This window comes from Panthera onca, chromosome D3, assembly GCF_046562875.1.
Source record: "Panthera onca isolate mPanOnc1 chromosome D3, mPanOnc1 haplotype 2, whole genome shotgun sequence".
Taxonomy (NCBI): Eukaryota; Metazoa; Chordata; class Mammalia; order Carnivora; family Felidae; genus Panthera; species Panthera onca.
In genome coordinates, this window is record NC_138350.1 from 67369481 (window position 1) to 67385977 (window position 16497).

The following is a 16497-nucleotide window of genomic DNA, read 5'->3' on the forward strand; positions in this document are numbered from 1 at the left end:
AGCAGTTATTATTTTTGTAATCTGAACATAGATCTCTCTCATTCATTACACACTTCATTGGGCTGGTTTGCTAAGTCAGAGGCTCGGGGCAAGACCTCCCCTCCCAACCCTGCACTTCCTGGAAGATGGCAAACGGAGGCCCAGAGAGGTCACTATTTTCTTACTTAGCATCATGCAGCAAGTGAGTTAACAGCAAAGCTGGGCTCAGAGCTCCTACCTCCCGACCAATTCCTGTGCTCTTTCCACGACACAATGTGGCCTTAAAATCAAACGAGTGCATATTTGTGGAGGGTTCGTTACGTGGCTGAGAGTGGGAAACAGGGGAAATATTGGCCAAAAAAAATAGACTTAGCACTCCAGGCCTCATTACCTGGCTGCCAGGTCCACACCACCACCTTTGACTGATGCAAGATTCCAGACAAGTGTTCATTTAAAGATGAACCATTAACTGTAAATCAAAGCCCACAGTGAGTGCTGAGTTATAAAGTGAATTAGAATAAGTGGGTAAATGGATGGCTGATCTCAGCCCCAACGGTCAAGGCTGGGGAAGATACACCCTCTGACTCAGAAAGACAACAGAGGATCAGGGTCAGGGAAGGCTTCTTTAAGGAGTGTCTCTAATAGAAAAATAGTCACCACTGTCTCCCCAGAAGCAGGGGAAATAGCAGGCTGCACATTAGTCAATTAACAAGTGTTATTAAATCTTTTGTTCCACTGGGCTCAGAAGGCCTGGCTGACTGTTATGAGGATGATGGCCTCTTCCATTCGGTCACCACTTGACAACGTAGAAAGGCTTTAACTCATCGTCCTGTTGAATCCTCTTGATGTCCTGTGGCCGGCAGTTTTTAGCCTTCATTTTTGTGTCTGAGGAAGCAGTTACCCAACTTGCTCAGGGTCACATAGGGCAGTTTCAGGGGCAGAGCTGGATGCCAGATCTGCTGGGTCTGGCCCCACGTGCTTCTCCTACATCCCAGCAGAGTGGGGCGGCGGGCCAGAAAAGTGGGTCGAACAGCCTCTGGGAAAGTGAACCAGCCAAAATGCACGAGGCAAACCAGTTTCGAGTCAGGTGCTACCTGCCTCCCTCCCAGACCACCTGCCCCACGCTGTGGACACATTTTGCCACTCTGGGAGTTCTTCGGAGTATGGTTTGCATGTGTGCGTTTGTAGAGGTGAATACGTGACACGAATACACACACGAATACATTTTTTAAATGTTGAACTCCTTCTACTCCTTGAATGTTTTTACATACATTGCCCACTAAACTCACTCTTCATTGTTAAGTGAGGTTCGCAGGGCGGGTAATCTAATTATTTCCATTTAGTAGATAAGGAGACCAAGGCTCAGGGTCACTTGTCAGATGTCTTGTTACTTGTCAGTGGCCGAAGAGGTAGAGATGAAAACTAAAAGTTGTTGAGGGCCCATTCTGGATCATTCTTTCTGGATCATTTCATTTCCTCCTCCCAGCCATCCTGGGAAGAAGGCACGGCTACCCCATCTCATACCAGAGGACACTGAGCCTCAGAAAGACTAAGTCACCTGCCCAAGTGCTGAGGTCAGGACTCAAGAGCAGGGCTCTCTGATCCCAAACTGAGGTCTGTGGTTGCTATGAAAGCCATGGCATGGGGAGAGGGGCAACTATGTGCCAGGCACTGGCTAAGTCCTTCCCCCAAATATCAGTACTAACAGGTTTCTGAGCCTTAAAACGTGCCAGGAATGGGCTGAGCTCTGCCCACGCAGACTCTTAAGGACACAGCATGTGTCCTACACGTCTCTGAATCCTTGCGTGGCACAGAGCTGGCTTCCTTGTTGATTTGAAGTGCCCACCCCAGCCCTGTTCTTCTCTGGGTTCCTTTTCTTTCATTTCTGCTGTGCAGATTAAAGGGCAGCGTGGGCTCTCTGTTAACAAGTGCCCTTGACTGCTATTCACATCCCAAATAGCTGCATGCACACCCCACGGGGGGAGTCAAAGCCCCCCAGCCAGCTCTCTGCATCTCAGAAACCAGGCCAGCTCCCAAGGGTGCCTCAAATCCCTTCACTTCTGCTTAAACCACCGCTGCCCACCTTTCGCACGATTCCCACTCAGGTTGTCTTCTCTCACTGCCCGAAGGAATGATCTGAAGGTGATAAACATTTCCACATGAAGGCTTGGGTGTTTCTGACTCATAATTTATTGCTTTGTTTCTGTGGTTTATACTTTTTTTTTTTAACTTAAAAGAGAGGGCAGGAGTGATGAGTGTGGATGGGATGAGTAATCCCAGCTCTTCTGGGCTCCGGTGGGAAGACAGAAACAAGAGGTGGAGACAGAGTGGAGGAGAGGATGGGAGTGGCTGGGAGGGCCAGGCAGGGGGAGCACTGACCCCTGTTCCAGATGGGGAGGACTTAGGCCCCCACGTGAGATAGCGCCATAATCCAAACAAGGTTTATGTGCTCAGCTGCAGAATGTGGGCGTGTGGAGGCTGGAGGCAGGGAAGTATTCCAGCTGAGTGATCCATAACCAACAAGGGGGTGGCCCGTGCAAATCTCCAGCAGCTTCAAGGCCCAGGTTGAGTGCCACGAACCAGCCAAGAGGGCTCCCATCTTCCTCTTAATTGTAACCTTTCATTTGCCCTGAGGGCTAGATGGCTTGGCTAGTCCCCATCACCATTTATTCTCACTGCCTCCCCAGTTTTATGGTGACCTCCCCAAGGGCAGAGAGCTTGTTTTTACTACCTTTGTATCTTTTGAGCACGTGACACCCACAGCAGTCCCTTCTTGAGGTGATGTGTACCACACCCTGTATACAGAGCCACGAGCCTCCAAGCAAACATTCATGGACCGAGTTTCAGAAAGTGGCACCAAATGAAAATCACACAATTTAACCTTTGGTCTTGGGCTTTACACTGCGTATGAAGCTCTTTCCTATTCTTGTAAATATCTGATAGGTGATACTAAGCTTAGGTTACAGAAAAGAAGACCAAGTTTAGGTGATTAACCGATGACTAGTTAGTAAATAGAAACAGCTCTGGAACCCAGGTTTCTGATCTTCGTCTGATTTTCCCTGAAGGGGCTGGAGGTTTCTCTCTCCTTTGAAGCACATAATTGAGGGCACACTGCATTGCTATAGCCCACCCTCACCCAAGATGCACAGTGTCTATTAGCATAACCAAGGCTCTGAAGAAATCTGCTTGGACTGAGTTCAGTACAGCCTTCTCCAAACTGACCTTACCTGGAACTCTTTTGCATGAGACCCCTGTGGTATCCTGCACTAGAAAACGTTCTACGGACCCACTGCTACTTTCCTAAAGGGGGACTCGCACTCCCAGGAGAAGCTGTATGTTATGGACAAAGGAAGGCTTAAGCTGAACAAATGAAGCTCTAATGGTGAAATTTCAGGGCTCAGTCAACTAGTCAAGACATTTCTTCTTCCTCATCCTCTTCCTCCTCTCCTCCTTCTTCTCCTCATTATTATTATTATTATACTTTTCATTATTAAACTTTCCAAATATGCACAAATGGAAGAGCATAATAAATCCCTACTTGCCCATCACCAATCACCAAACCAGCTTCAACGATATGCAACAATCTGCTATTTTTGCTCCATCTTTTTTTTATCTGGATCATATTAGAGAAAATCCCAGATATCCTATTATGTCATCTGTAAATACTTCAGTATGTAATGCTGCCACAATATCACACGCCTTAAAAAAAATTAATAATAACTCCTGGATATCCAACATCCATCCTGGACTTAACGTCACTGATTCTCTCAGATTGGTCCATCTGTGGCAGGTAGGCCCCAAATCAGGATTCAAACCAGACCCACAGAGTGCATTTGGTTGGTGTCTCTCTTAAGACTCTTGAGACTCTAGTAATCTGCCATAATTTCCCCTGTACCTCCCCTTAACTCCCCCTCCTCATCCTATTGGCAAAACGGGGGCATTTGTCCTGAGGTCTTGGTCTGGCTTTGGTGATGGCAAAGCCACCTTCCATGGTGTCTTTGCGTGTTCCTCTAGTTCCTGTATAAAACGGTAGTTAGATTTACAGGCTTGAGCAGATTTCGGTTCAGCTTTACAGCAAGCAAATATCACGGGCGGTGCATGTCCTTCCTATGACATTATATCTGGTTGTCCGACTTTTAGCAAAGCCAATATTAACCCATGGGTTTGGACAACTTTTTGAGCAACTGGGTCTTCCCAGTGCCTCCCAAGTTATATCACATTCTAAAATTTGGTTCTAGATACATCTCTAACACATTGAGACTTGCCCACTTTCTAGGATTTCATGGGAGAGTCTCTCCTACCGTCAACCTCCAAAATTCTTTTTTTTTTCTAATTTTTTTAATGTTTACTTATTTTGAGAGAGAGAGAGAGAGAGAGAGCGCGAGCGAGCGGGGGAGGGGCAGAGAGAGAGAGAGGGAGACACAGAAGTAGCTCCAGGCTCTGAGCTGTGAGCACAGAGTCCGACGCGGGGCTCAAACTCGCAAACCACGAGATCATGACCTGAGTTGAAGTCTGACGCTTAACCAACTGAGCCACCCAGGCACCCCTCAGCCTCCCAAATTCTATCAGCGTACCGTTTCTTAGGCTGTCTCTGTGTGACCCTTAACCTTTCCTTTTTTTTTTTTTTTAAGAAAAGACATCTTTAAATGGCCAGCCAAGCTGGGGACCCCATGCTCCCTTCAGGCCGGGCCCCACCAGCAACTCCGTGGACTCAGCTGGAATCCCAGGGTCTCAATAGCCCGTGGATTCCTCCACCCATCTCCTACAAGATGAGTCGAATCTCAAGGAGAACAAGAACACATAGTTGAATATGATAAATATGCATCCAAAATTTTTAAAAACCAAATTACACAAATCAAGCTTATTCTGAGAGGTTCATGTTACCAGGGGTCTCTAGTGCTCCAATCAGCATAATTAAATACCAAGATCTCTCTAGAATTGATTGTGGTTTGCACATTTTTTACCATCCAAGGACCATTTCAGTGGGATGATTTTAGGCTAATAAGAACCCCCAAATTAGAAACTAATTAAGGAGATGGAAAATACAAATGTATTTGTTTTTAGTCGGCACTATTTTTATCAGAGGAATCATGAAAAATTAAAATTGTTAAATACCCATATGAAGGTTGTCAGTCAAGGGCAATGTGGCTGCCTGCCTCCTCTCCCTGCTGCAAAACTGCATGGAAGATATATCAGAAACTATTCCCTGTGTGTCCCCAGGAAGCAAGAGAGAGACTAATTTTAAGGAATAGAGTTAGTGAGGAAAAGGGTGCTGCCATAATACTTTCAGATCCTTGGTGGTTATGATTCAGAGTGCCTCTTACTTTTCAAATGCATGTGTACCTGGCCTCACCATAGTAGGCTTCCTCATGCCCATTTAACAGATGGGAACATTAAGGCCTGGGGAAGGTGAGGCCCAATAAACAGAGTCACCCAATGAACTTACGGCCATGGCTGCCTCTCTGTCTAAATGTGCTTGATTTTGTGAAACCTCCTCCCCGCTGTCCTCCAAATGTGCCACGGGTCACCTCTTAAAATAGATGCTAAGTCACAGTGACAATGGTTTGGAGGATCCTTTTTGATTCGTGACAGCTTTGAGAACACGGGCCCCAGCAGAAGCAGCAGGAAGCAGGAGCCAGCTGCTCCAGGGGACAGGACCCCCTGTCTAGAGAGACAGCAACACAGGGCCCCACAGGCCGCCGCGGTGAGCCTCAAAGCACCGCTGACCCCGCCACCCACAATCAAGTGTTGACCCAGCCTTGAAGACCCCGCTGCAGTCCCCGGACCTGGAGACCCTCATTCGTTCTGTAGACTTTGCACGATCCCAGCGCAGCTGACACCGACACTGACCTCCACCTCCTCGTCCTGCTCCTTCCACACGAGGCCAGGGGGACATGGGGTCTTCCTGCAGACGCGCTCTTTAAACCTCCTTCCCTGTGGCAGGACTCTCACCAAACCTCACTGTTCTGCGGTGGTTGGGGGCCAGTGGCTAGAGCAGATGTCGTTCATAAAATACTCCCCACCCCTGGAAAGAGCAGCCATACTCTGTAGCAATGGGTTCCCTTGCCCTCAGAGGGAGTTATCCGTATTTTTATGGCTGGGGAAAACAGGGGGTGATAAGGTAGAGGTGGGTCTTTGTCTCAAAGGCCACAGCTGGAAGAATGGAGACAGAGACGTTGAAGGAAATACAGCTTTTGAGGTAGGATCCCTGGGGTGGGTCCCAAGATGCCTGGGATCGCTCAGGGAAGGGGTCCTGAAGAGGCCAGAAACCCCCCCTCCACTGGAACACAGCACCTTGGTGGTGTCCAAACCCTAGAGATGAAGGCCTAGGGGCCCCAACATTCCCTATGGCAGAGCTGACACTGGGGCACAAGCTGTCGGCAGAGCCTGCCTCCTCCAGAGGACCACACAGATCCGGATAAGGTGAGACCACAGATAGACACTGCCGCTGTGGGCAGGGGTCCAGGCCTCGCCTCCCACCCCATTCTTCCTGATCTCCAAATCCTCATCGTTCTCATACAACAGACAGAACTACAGAAATGCCTGCTAGGAAACTTGCCAGACTTAGCCAACAGGGGAACGCAAATTGGTTGTCATTTGATTTAGGAAAATAACATGGATCCCTTCTTGACATCAAATGCCACAGAGTAATCACTCATTATTGTATCCAGTCCTCCTAGTTACCCAGCAAGATAGACATGATCAGTGCCAGTTTCAACAAAGGCTCTGAAGCTCAGAGAGTTTTAGGAACTGCCTGAGGTCAGCCTTGAACCAGCGGATGCTGGGGTCCTAAGACCAGGTGGGGGGACCCATTACCAGGGCTGGTTCCAGAAAACATAAATCACCATCTAGAAAAAGTGATTCAAGACATCTCTGATTATTCAAGCTAATTTCCCCAGGGATACGTTACAGATGTGCCATAAGAGGACATAATAGTAAGTCTTGTCGTTTAGCTCAAGATACACCTGGCCCCTGGGTGCCCCTTGGCAAGAAATTCCAGATTCTAGATCTGAGCTGTCCAGTACAGTAGCCACAAGCCATATGTGGCTGCCGAGCCCCTGAAATGCAGCTAGTCCAAACTGAGGGGTATTTGTAAGTCTCAAGTACACTCTGGACTTCAAAGACTTTGTATGAAAAGAAGAATGTAAAGTATCTCATTAGTAATTTACATATTGATTACATGTTGAAATGATAATACTTGGGCCTTTTGAGTCAAATGAGATGCATTATTATAATTAATTTCACTTGCTTGTGTTTACCTTCTTGCTGTGGCTACTAGAAAATTTAAAATCATGTGTGCGGCTTACATCTGTGGCTCAGGCTGTCCTAGGCAGCCCTGCGGCAGGACCCAAGTCTTGGTTTCTATACCCAGCTCACCCTGCCCCACTCCCAGGAACCGCCCTGGAAGCCGAGGAGGCATGATGTCTCCAGGCTCTTCTCTTCTCAACACGTCTGTAAATCCCTGGCACCGCCCTTCCTGCCCTCTATCCTACTCGGTACCCATACAGAACCCGTGGGCCCAGCAACTGCCAAAGCACTTGAACACAGTCACCATTTCTGAGTGTTTGGATCCACCTGGAACTATATCTTCCACAGCCAGACAAATTCTGACAACCAGGTTTTCGGAGCCCATGCCTCAGACCCCGTTGGAGCAATCTGAAGCCCTGGGAATCAGGATGCGTTTCTCCCGGGCTTCTCTGCTCCCACCCTTGCCAGACTGTGAGCTCCTCCAAGAGCAGCGTAATGGAAGTAAACTCAATGTATTGATCACTTATTATGGTGCCAGCTGCTGTGCTAAGTGTTTTTGCATGTTTTATTTTATTTAATGCTCCCAACCAGCCTGTGAGTGAGAAAGCATGGTCCCTGTCTTGAAGATGGGAGCCCGAGGCTCCTGGAGTCTTGGCTCTGTCCCCACTGCCATTCTTTTTCCTATGTCCCATACCCCCCTCCCTTGGGGGCAGAGATGCCTCATACAGTTTTGCATTGCTGGCACCTAACCCAGGACACAACAGGTACTCGGCAATATTGCTAAAATAGGTTGAGAACCTTCTCATAGACCTGATCCTTTGCCCTTTCTTGACTTGATCAGGAAGCATATTGTCGCTCCTTTCCTGAGGCCACACACATGATGAAAGTCTTCACATACTACCATGCAAGCTGAACCTTTTCTGCCCCTATCACCTGCCCTCCAGGGTCAGCCCTGCCCAGGTCCACAGGTAAGTCTGAGATACACAGACCTCCTTCCCCGCCGAGAGGTAGGGTACGTGAATAGTGCAGCGCCAGTATCCAGAGACACAGCCCCAGGCCGCTGTGCTGGGCTATACTTGCTGGGCTCCCTGGAGCTTACCCCCCTTTTATTTCCTTATATACACAGGAGCTAAGTCCTGGGCCTGCCTGGTGCCTGTGGCTGACCCATTTCCTAGAGCTGGGCTCAGCTTTCTGAATTCCTTCCTCATCTTATTCTTTCCGCCTGATTTAGAACAAGGCCACCCAGAAGTCCTAATACTCTGCCCCTCCCCACCCCTTGGCCTGACCCTATGGATTCTGACACTGGCCCACACTGGAATGGAATTTGCCACACCTCCTTGGGCCTCCTGCCCCAGGCCATTGGTCCTTCTCCCCCCCTGCTCTGATCAGTTTCCCAAGGCCCTAAGCTATTTTTGCTTCTGCCCTAGACTGCCGTTTTCCCCAAGGTGAAAGTTGCCAGAGTGTTACCCTGTATGACATATAGAGCAAAGACCAGCTTTGGGGTCTCCAATCCCACTGGCTCCCTGTCCTTCTAGCCTCAGAACCCCACCTTCTAGGCTCCGGAGACCTGTTTGATACTTCCTGCTTGGTTGACTTCCCAGGCTCAACTGCTTGGTTGAGATTCCCAGGGTATCTGCCAGCCCCCTCCTGTGCTCCTCAGACGCCTGCTCATGACCTTCCCCAGGGACCCTTGACATCTGCTACTTGATCTAGCACCCTTGGAGGGATGGAGGGAGCCATAAAAATCCCCTTGTCCTTTCTTCTACAAAAAATACCAACCCATCGCCTCACCCTATCATTGAAGAAATCTCAATCCATCAGGAAGTCTCCCCAACCAGTGAGGTCTCCAGATCTATCCCTCATGTATCTCTGCTTCCTGAATACAAGAAAGTGCTCTTGCACCCCTCACTGCCTCTGTTTCCCCACTGGCATCAACTCCTGGCTTCCCAAGGGGCCAGTGGGGAATAATGACTTCTTGATTTGTTACTTTGAGCTCTTCAAACAAGCAGTGCTCCATCTATAAAGGCATCAGGCCTTCCCATAAGGCCTAGGAAGTGAACCTACCTGATGCTAAATCTTCCAGTGCCCGGCTCTAGCAAGTGCACGGGGCAGAAACTAATAACTATAAAGCACCCATCTATCATCTTATCAGGCCTTACAGCACTTTGTTTGCATAGTTATCTTTCCGAGGGTTGACATTTTATGTCTACTGCAGGCTGATGTATTCTCCTACCTGCCACATCATTCAGAAAGGATAGATGAGCCCCAGGTTCATTACCTGTCATTACACCGTGTACATGTCGCTGGGGGCCGAAGCATTGATTCTTCTTGAATCTCCCTGGTTGTGTAGCCTTCCTGACTTGGAGGCTCCAGATCCGGTGGTTGTGGATTATGGTCACTCCTCAGGCCCTGGCGGGGCTCCACTCCATCCCTTCTTGCTTTCCTGGCTGGCCCACTCTTCACAGGTGGCAACACGTTCTGAGCTCCCAGCTGTTTCAGAGGGGATCTGCAATAAGAACAGAGGCGTCTGTCGCCTCCCATGACCAGAAACACATGTCCAAGTTTTAACTGTTCTAGAACTTTCCAACCATCCTCTTATTGCTCTTTATTCCTAGGTCCTGCAGATCCTGGTGATTATATAGATTTTACCCCAGCCAGGTCTTCACTGCCCATGTTCCGCCCACCAGCCCTGCTCCCAGGCCTCAGTGTGCATACACACACACACACACACACACACACACACACACACACCCTTCATTCCTATTTTCTTACCTCTGTATATTTTGTTTTATCTGCCTGAAAGACCCACCCTTCATCCTACCTACTATTCAGAGTTCAGCTCATAACACCTCATTGCCCCAGGAAAGAGGAGAGAACTTGGTGCTCTCCTTCCAATGTTGAGATACACAAAGAATACAGCCATGTCTACCAGGGACATTCCACCACCCCTGGGGTGAGGCTTCCAGTGCACTGTGGTTTGGGGATCCAGGAAGGCCACCCACCTGTGGCTTATTATGAACCTCCTTCCCTAGCCCTTGGGCTCAGAGCAAGAGACAAGGGGGGGGGGGGGGATGCAAACCTCACTGAGTGAGGGACCCAGATTGGCTCCACTGAGTTCCCATCTCATAGCCAAGACCACAGCTCACACTCTAAGGGGTGGGAAAGCCCCAGCTGGAAGTTACCCCACTCAGCATGGAGGCCTGCTCACCTCTGGAGACTGGGTCCATGCCAGCCACAGCCCTGTACCTCTGACCAATCATGGCCTCCGCTTCTAATGGTGCAGAGCGTTCCTGTTACCCAGGATGGCTGTGACCCTGAGTTCCACCCTGACCTTGGGCTCCTCTGAGCCTCAGTGAACCCATTTCTAAGAAGAGGCTGTGGCAGGTGGAGAGCGTCCACCAGGGCACCCAGCACTACCAGTGAGGGGTAGCACCATGGACAGGGATGAGTGTGGCAAAGGAAGGCAGGGACATGAGGTCCCATGAATTCTGTAAGCACGATGATGACAATGTCTTACAACACGTATAATGACTAATACCCTTCGAGCTGCTTTTACATCCATTGGACCTATTTGTTTCACAATAGCAACATAAAGGGGTATTTTGATGATGGGGAAACAGAGCACAGAGACATTGAGAATCTTGCTAAAGGTCACACAGTAAGTTAGTAAACGAGCCAAGACAGCAACTCCTGACTCCCAACTATCATTCTTTCCAGCAAGCTCCCTGGTCCTAGGTTAATTTCCTGTCACCTCAGGGGGATGGTGGGTCAAGAGGAGTAGGAAGGGGAGGAGAACAGAGGCATGCTTGGCCTGCTACTGTAGCATGGGGAGAAGAGAACAGTCATGCCTTTGGTTTCTTCCCTGATAGGAGGGTTTAGGAGGAGCAAGCACAGAGGGAACAGTGATAAACAGGAAGACAGGAATGTGCAGGCTCCTTGCTAACGGGAACAGCTCAGGCAAAGAGGAAATTGGCTGTGATAAATAGCCACAGCTTTCTGGGGGTGGGGTAGGGGCTCAGGCAACCTTGAGCTTCCTGGGGGGACCTGGCTGTCTATAGCTCCCACCTGCGAGACATTTCTGGGCAAGGCATCACTGGGGGTTAAAAGCACCTTTGAACAAACTAGGCAATTACTATTATTACCTTCAAAAAGCATATAGGCATTCGTATGTTCTTTTGTATATGTGACATATTCCTAAATAACACAAATGGGAAGAAAAACCATAATGCTCCACCCAGATGAAGAAAGATCTGCCCCTAGACAATGGAATTCCTTGCCTGATTCCAAAGCTGCTCTCTGCTTCTATGCACAGGGAGAACGTCACGACTTGGAAATTCCTACCTGGCAATAGAAGACGGGGCCAACTCCTTCCAGAGCAAGCAGCACAGGCCACGGGGCCTAGAAACCCAGGATAGGTGGCAAATCCACAGAGGTAGGCAGGAAGATTACCCCAACGCCAACGACAGCCACGTAGCTCAGTGCAGACCCACACGCCCACCTCCAGTCAACAGCAGACCAGACCTCCAAACATCAGGCTATGGGAAGAACAGAAAATCATTCCCTTGGCATTAGCCCTGAGTCCCAGGCAGCCCAGTGGGTCCTCAGTCAACCTTGGAGCTCTTAAGGGAGCCCTACGTCATGCAGGGAACGCCATGGGGGAAGGAGAACACGCTGAACCCCTTAGAAGCCAGTCACCGGCCTATCCTGCTGGCTGCATGGTCACCTGGCAGCTGTAGCTCCAGAGGCAAACAGCTAAAGCTCATCAATTCTTGTTGGGGGTAGGGAGGGCGAGGAGAGGAGGCCTCTCGGGCCCTCCTGCAAGGTGGGGCTGAACCACATTCACAGCAGATGGTGCTGTCGCCCTCACTCCGGGATTCTCATTCCTAATTATCTGTGCTGTCAGCAAAACAATTAACCCTCGAAGAAAAATTGTGCCGTCCACTCCCAACCATATGAAAAGGCAATTTTTCCCAAGGACGAGGGACACTTAGGGCAGTGGCAGACGGAAAGTAGGGCAGCCTTGCACGCGGTTCCGGATCTCACTCGCCCTGGGCAATTTCACCATCCTCTGACCTCCGCGGTCTCTGAGGCCTCGCGGCAGCCCCTCCTGCCTCTGAGCCTGCACTTCCTTTCCCATCCAAAGGCGGGGAGCCCAATCCCTAGGGTCCCCTTCAGTCCCACAGCGCTACCATTCTACACGCCTGGGTCTTTTCCTCCGAATTCCAAGTTCCTGTGGAGCTGAGCCCGCTTCTCTGCGTGTTCCTTCGTTCGTTCGCTCACGTGCTTATTCATCTGCTTGTTCGTTCACCCCGTTATTGCATATTTACCATGTTGCTCCCGGGAGGAACAAAGAAAACATCTACTCAGCCTTCTTGACCACTGCTTGGAGCCCTCTTCCCTGAGATGTGGGGAGAGGGAGGGAGGATGGCACAGGGAGAGGTGGGGGGCCCCCAGCCAGGAGCTTGAGCACTTGGCAGGGGCTTGGCTTCAGGCCGCAGGAGGAAAGTCCTGCTTCTGCATGTGGATTCTCTCTGAAGATTAGGCTGCAGGAAGGCAGCCTCCTCTCAGAAGGGCTGATGTGGAGCAAGCCACTTTGGTCTCCAGGGCAGGCCTGCAAAGGGCGGAGAGGTGTGATGGAAGGAGAGCCTGAAGCCCCCACCAGCACTGTGGGGCCGGTACCTGTACGGGGTCTGCACTTCCGAGGGTGCTCGTTAAATATGTGAGGCGAGATGAATGAACCAGGTTGCCCCTCCTTAGAGGACCTGTTTTAAAAGCAAAGGGAGTTTTTACAGGGCTGGGGCATGATGTCTGTTCCCCCGGGGAGGCTACCATTTAAGGCCAAGATCGCTTGATCTAATTCACCCATTCTCACGCGCTGACATGGAAGAGAAAGCAGGGTGGGCTAGAAATCCCAGAACCTTTGTGGTCAGTGCTGAGCGAGCCTTCAGGCATGAGGCTGTCAGGGCCACATTTTCCACGTTCCATCTGGAGAGGCTGACGGGCGGGCTGCTCTCAGAGAGCTGGAGCAAGACCCTGCGGCAGGTGGCGGCCCCGTATCCAGCCTGACTCTCACCCCGCTCACGCTGCCCCCCAGGATTGCCCCTGAACAGAGCGGGGAACTCTAGAGGCAAAAAGGGGAGCCCAGGTCAGGACACTGGCTGGCTCCCATGGGGCTGTGGGCCCCCTAAGGGGCAGGGGCGGTGCTCCAGCCACGTGGAGAAGGAGCACAGAAAACAGAGGGTGGGATTGCGGGTACGGTGCGTGGGGTAGAGAGCTGGGACCCCTCCTCCACCACCATTTTGCCCAGGTCAAGCCCATGACATCTTTCTTCCCTTCCCCCATTGCCCATCCGGCTACCAGTCCTTGCCCCCGTCCAGGGCCCAAGCACACAGGCTCAGATGCCAGCTCCTCGGCATAAAAGGAGTGTGTTTATATTCAAAGCGGGCTGTTGCCCACTCAGAATCTGCCCACTCGAAGGCAGCACATGTGACCGCACCCCCTGCCCAGAGTCCAAGCGGGACACAGGCCAACCTCTGGCTGGAGACATTTCTAAATATGAGCCTGGCACAGAGAGTCAGGTTCCCAGGCCTCTTCTGCCCTGGGAGACCCAGCCAGGATTTTCGAGGCTGCTGGGAGGGAGAGGGCTGGGGGCAGGCAGGCAGGATCAGGAGGCAGCCAGCTGAGACAGCCATCAGCCCTAGAAATATCGCCTGAACCCCTCCCTGGCCTTCCAGCCTCGTTAAGGGAAGAGAAAGGATTGCCCTGCATCCAGAAAGTCTAATCAATTGCCCGCAACCCTTGGCAGTGGGCACAGGAAAGCCACTGCCTGCTCAAATGCGCACGGATTAAAAATATACAAATGGAATATTTTTTCTTCCCCTCTCCTCAACCCCCTGAAGCCTGGGATGCTTGTTAAAAATAGCCTTGCTGTGGCGTGGATCCTACAAAACCCAACCGCTGGCAGGAAAATTAAGGAGCCGTTGGAGACAGCGCTAAGTGGTTACCCCTGGGGAGTAGGCTGGGGAGGGACAGGAAGGGGTGCTCTTAGGTGCTTCTAGACATACTGCTTGCATTTTTAACGATAAGCAGATATTATTTTTATTAGTTTTTTCTTTTAATGAAAGTTTATCCATTCCACCCTCTAGGCTGAGTTTAAAGCTGAACTTGCACTGTTCTAGCAATCCAGCAGCCTGGTGCTGACCGGCTTGGCTGTGCACTGACCCTCAGCACCCAGGACGACAGGCACAAATACAACTCTGAGTCATGAAAGGAGCACTGAATCCAGAGTCAGGGTCTCAGATCTCTAACAAGCTGGCTGTGTGACCTTAGGCAAGTCACTTGAGCTCTCTGGGCTTTAGTTTCCAGCTGGATCAAATGATAAACCAGGTACCTCCGAGTCCTGGAATCTCCCAACCTTAGGTATTGAAGAAAAACATCTAGGACTTGCCGTGGATTTCTCCCCACCAAGAATGGGCAAGGGGAGTGTGTCCCTGGGCAGAAATGGGGTTTTAAAAGCGGGAAGTGGGCAGCAAGGAGAGAAACTACTCTGAGAGAAGAGACTGACTCCACACCTTGATGACGAAGTGCAGGGTAGAAAGAGCATCACTTCGGTCTCCAAAATGTCCTGGGTTCAAATCCTGCATTCAGCTGTCAGCAACTATGTGAACTCAGGTAATTGCTTATCGCTGATGCAAAGTGACCTCCTCATCTGTCACATGGGGTAAGAGGGTGTGCACTTCCAAAGAGGGTGTGCATGTTAAATATAATAAAGTGAAAAAGTACCCAGCTCACTGTAGAAGCTTAACATCCCTTTAGCCTCTTCTTTCTCCTATCGTCCACCCCACCCTGCATCGCAGGGCAGTTAAGGGTTGGGCCCCGGATCAGGTTTGTACCCCCACTTCCACCACCTAATAGCTTGTGGCCTTGGGCAAGCAACTCAATTTCTCCGTGCCTCGGCTTCTGCATCTGTAAAACTGGAGTGAGCTACTGCTGTGGCCCCAGCCCGCAGTCCTGCCTCTACTAGCCAGTGGGGCCCTCAGTTTTCCGCGTTGCATCTTCCATGGGCTTGCCATTTAGAACTTCCTTCACAGCCCCCACCCCCCACCCGCCGTCTCGCCGCTCCAACCTCTCTAGGGTTCCTGGCCCACGGTGGCCCACCACCTGTAGTTATCCTGCTGATCTGGCCCTTCCTTATTCACCCCCTAGCTCCTCCCCATGTGGTCTCCACACAGCAGGTTGTGCACCTGGCCAGGAGCATGGATTCTTTCCTGGAGGCATGGAGAAATGGGTTTCAGATCAGTGCTTCTCAAGCTTTAATGTGCTTATGAATCACCTGGGGATCTTGTCAAAATACAGATGCAGACTCTGATTCAGGAGGTCCCGGCGGGGTGGGGGGGTGAGGGGGTGGTCTAAGATTCTGCATTTCTAACAAGCTCCCATGGGATGCCCATGCCACTGGTCTGGGATCACTCTTTGATTAGCAGGGCCGTCAAGTGGAGGAAATCCGTGTGTGTGTGTGTGTGTGTGTGTGTGTGTGTGTGTGTGTGTGTGTAGGGGACAGAGACAAGGCAGACAAATTATCCAACTCAAAAAAAGGAATAAAATTTTGACAGAGATGGCACGATGGAGACCAAGTGTGGATTCCAGAGACCCACTGAAGGGGAAAAGTAGGAGAACGTTTTACAAAATTACATGACCTTATCCAAACAAAAATAATGCTGATTGAGGGGTGCCTGCGTGGCTCAGTCAATTAAGCGTCCGACTTCGACTCGGGTGATGATCTCCCGGCTTATGGATTCCAGCCCCATGTCAGGCTCCGTGCTGACAGCTCGGAGCCTGAAGCCTGCTTTGGACTCTGTGTCTCCTTCTCTCTCTGCCCCTCACCAACCCCCACCCCAAAGATAAATAAACATAAAAATTAAAAAAAATAATGCTGATGGAGGGGCGCCTGGGTGGCTCCGTCGGTTAAGCGTCCGACATCAGTTCAGGCTGACGGATTAAAAATATCTCACGACTGGTGGGTTCGAGCCCCTCGCCGGGCCCTGTGCTGACAGCTCGGAGCCTGGAGCCTGCTTCGGATTCTGTGGCTCCCTCTCTCTTTCTGCCCCTTCTCCACTCACACTCTGTCTCTCCATGTCTTAAAAATAAATAAACGTTCAAAATAATGCTGATTGAGATAACGAAGGAACACAGAAAGATGCTTACTCCATGTTAATTGAAAGAGCAGACTGCCAACTACATACACTCCACGTCTTTAACTCTGCCAAAGGC

General features: G+C 50.5%; 1 protein-coding gene across 3 annotated transcripts in view; it reads right to left on the reverse strand.

The window, feature by feature from the left end:
* Window positions 1-16497, reverse strand: part of ZBTB7C (zinc finger and BTB domain containing 7C) — a 350726-nt gene that overhangs the window by 271198 nt on the left and 63031 nt on the right. For 2 of the 3 annotated variants that reach the window (XM_060613794.3, XM_060613792.3), the window contains exon 2: window positions 9506-9733. The gene's annotated coding sequence lies outside the window, so the exon portion shown is untranslated. Of the gene's footprint in view, window positions 1-9505; window positions 9734-11568; window positions 11763-16497 lie in introns of all 3 variants that reach the window. The other variant, XM_060613793.3, reaches the window with a different exon arrangement.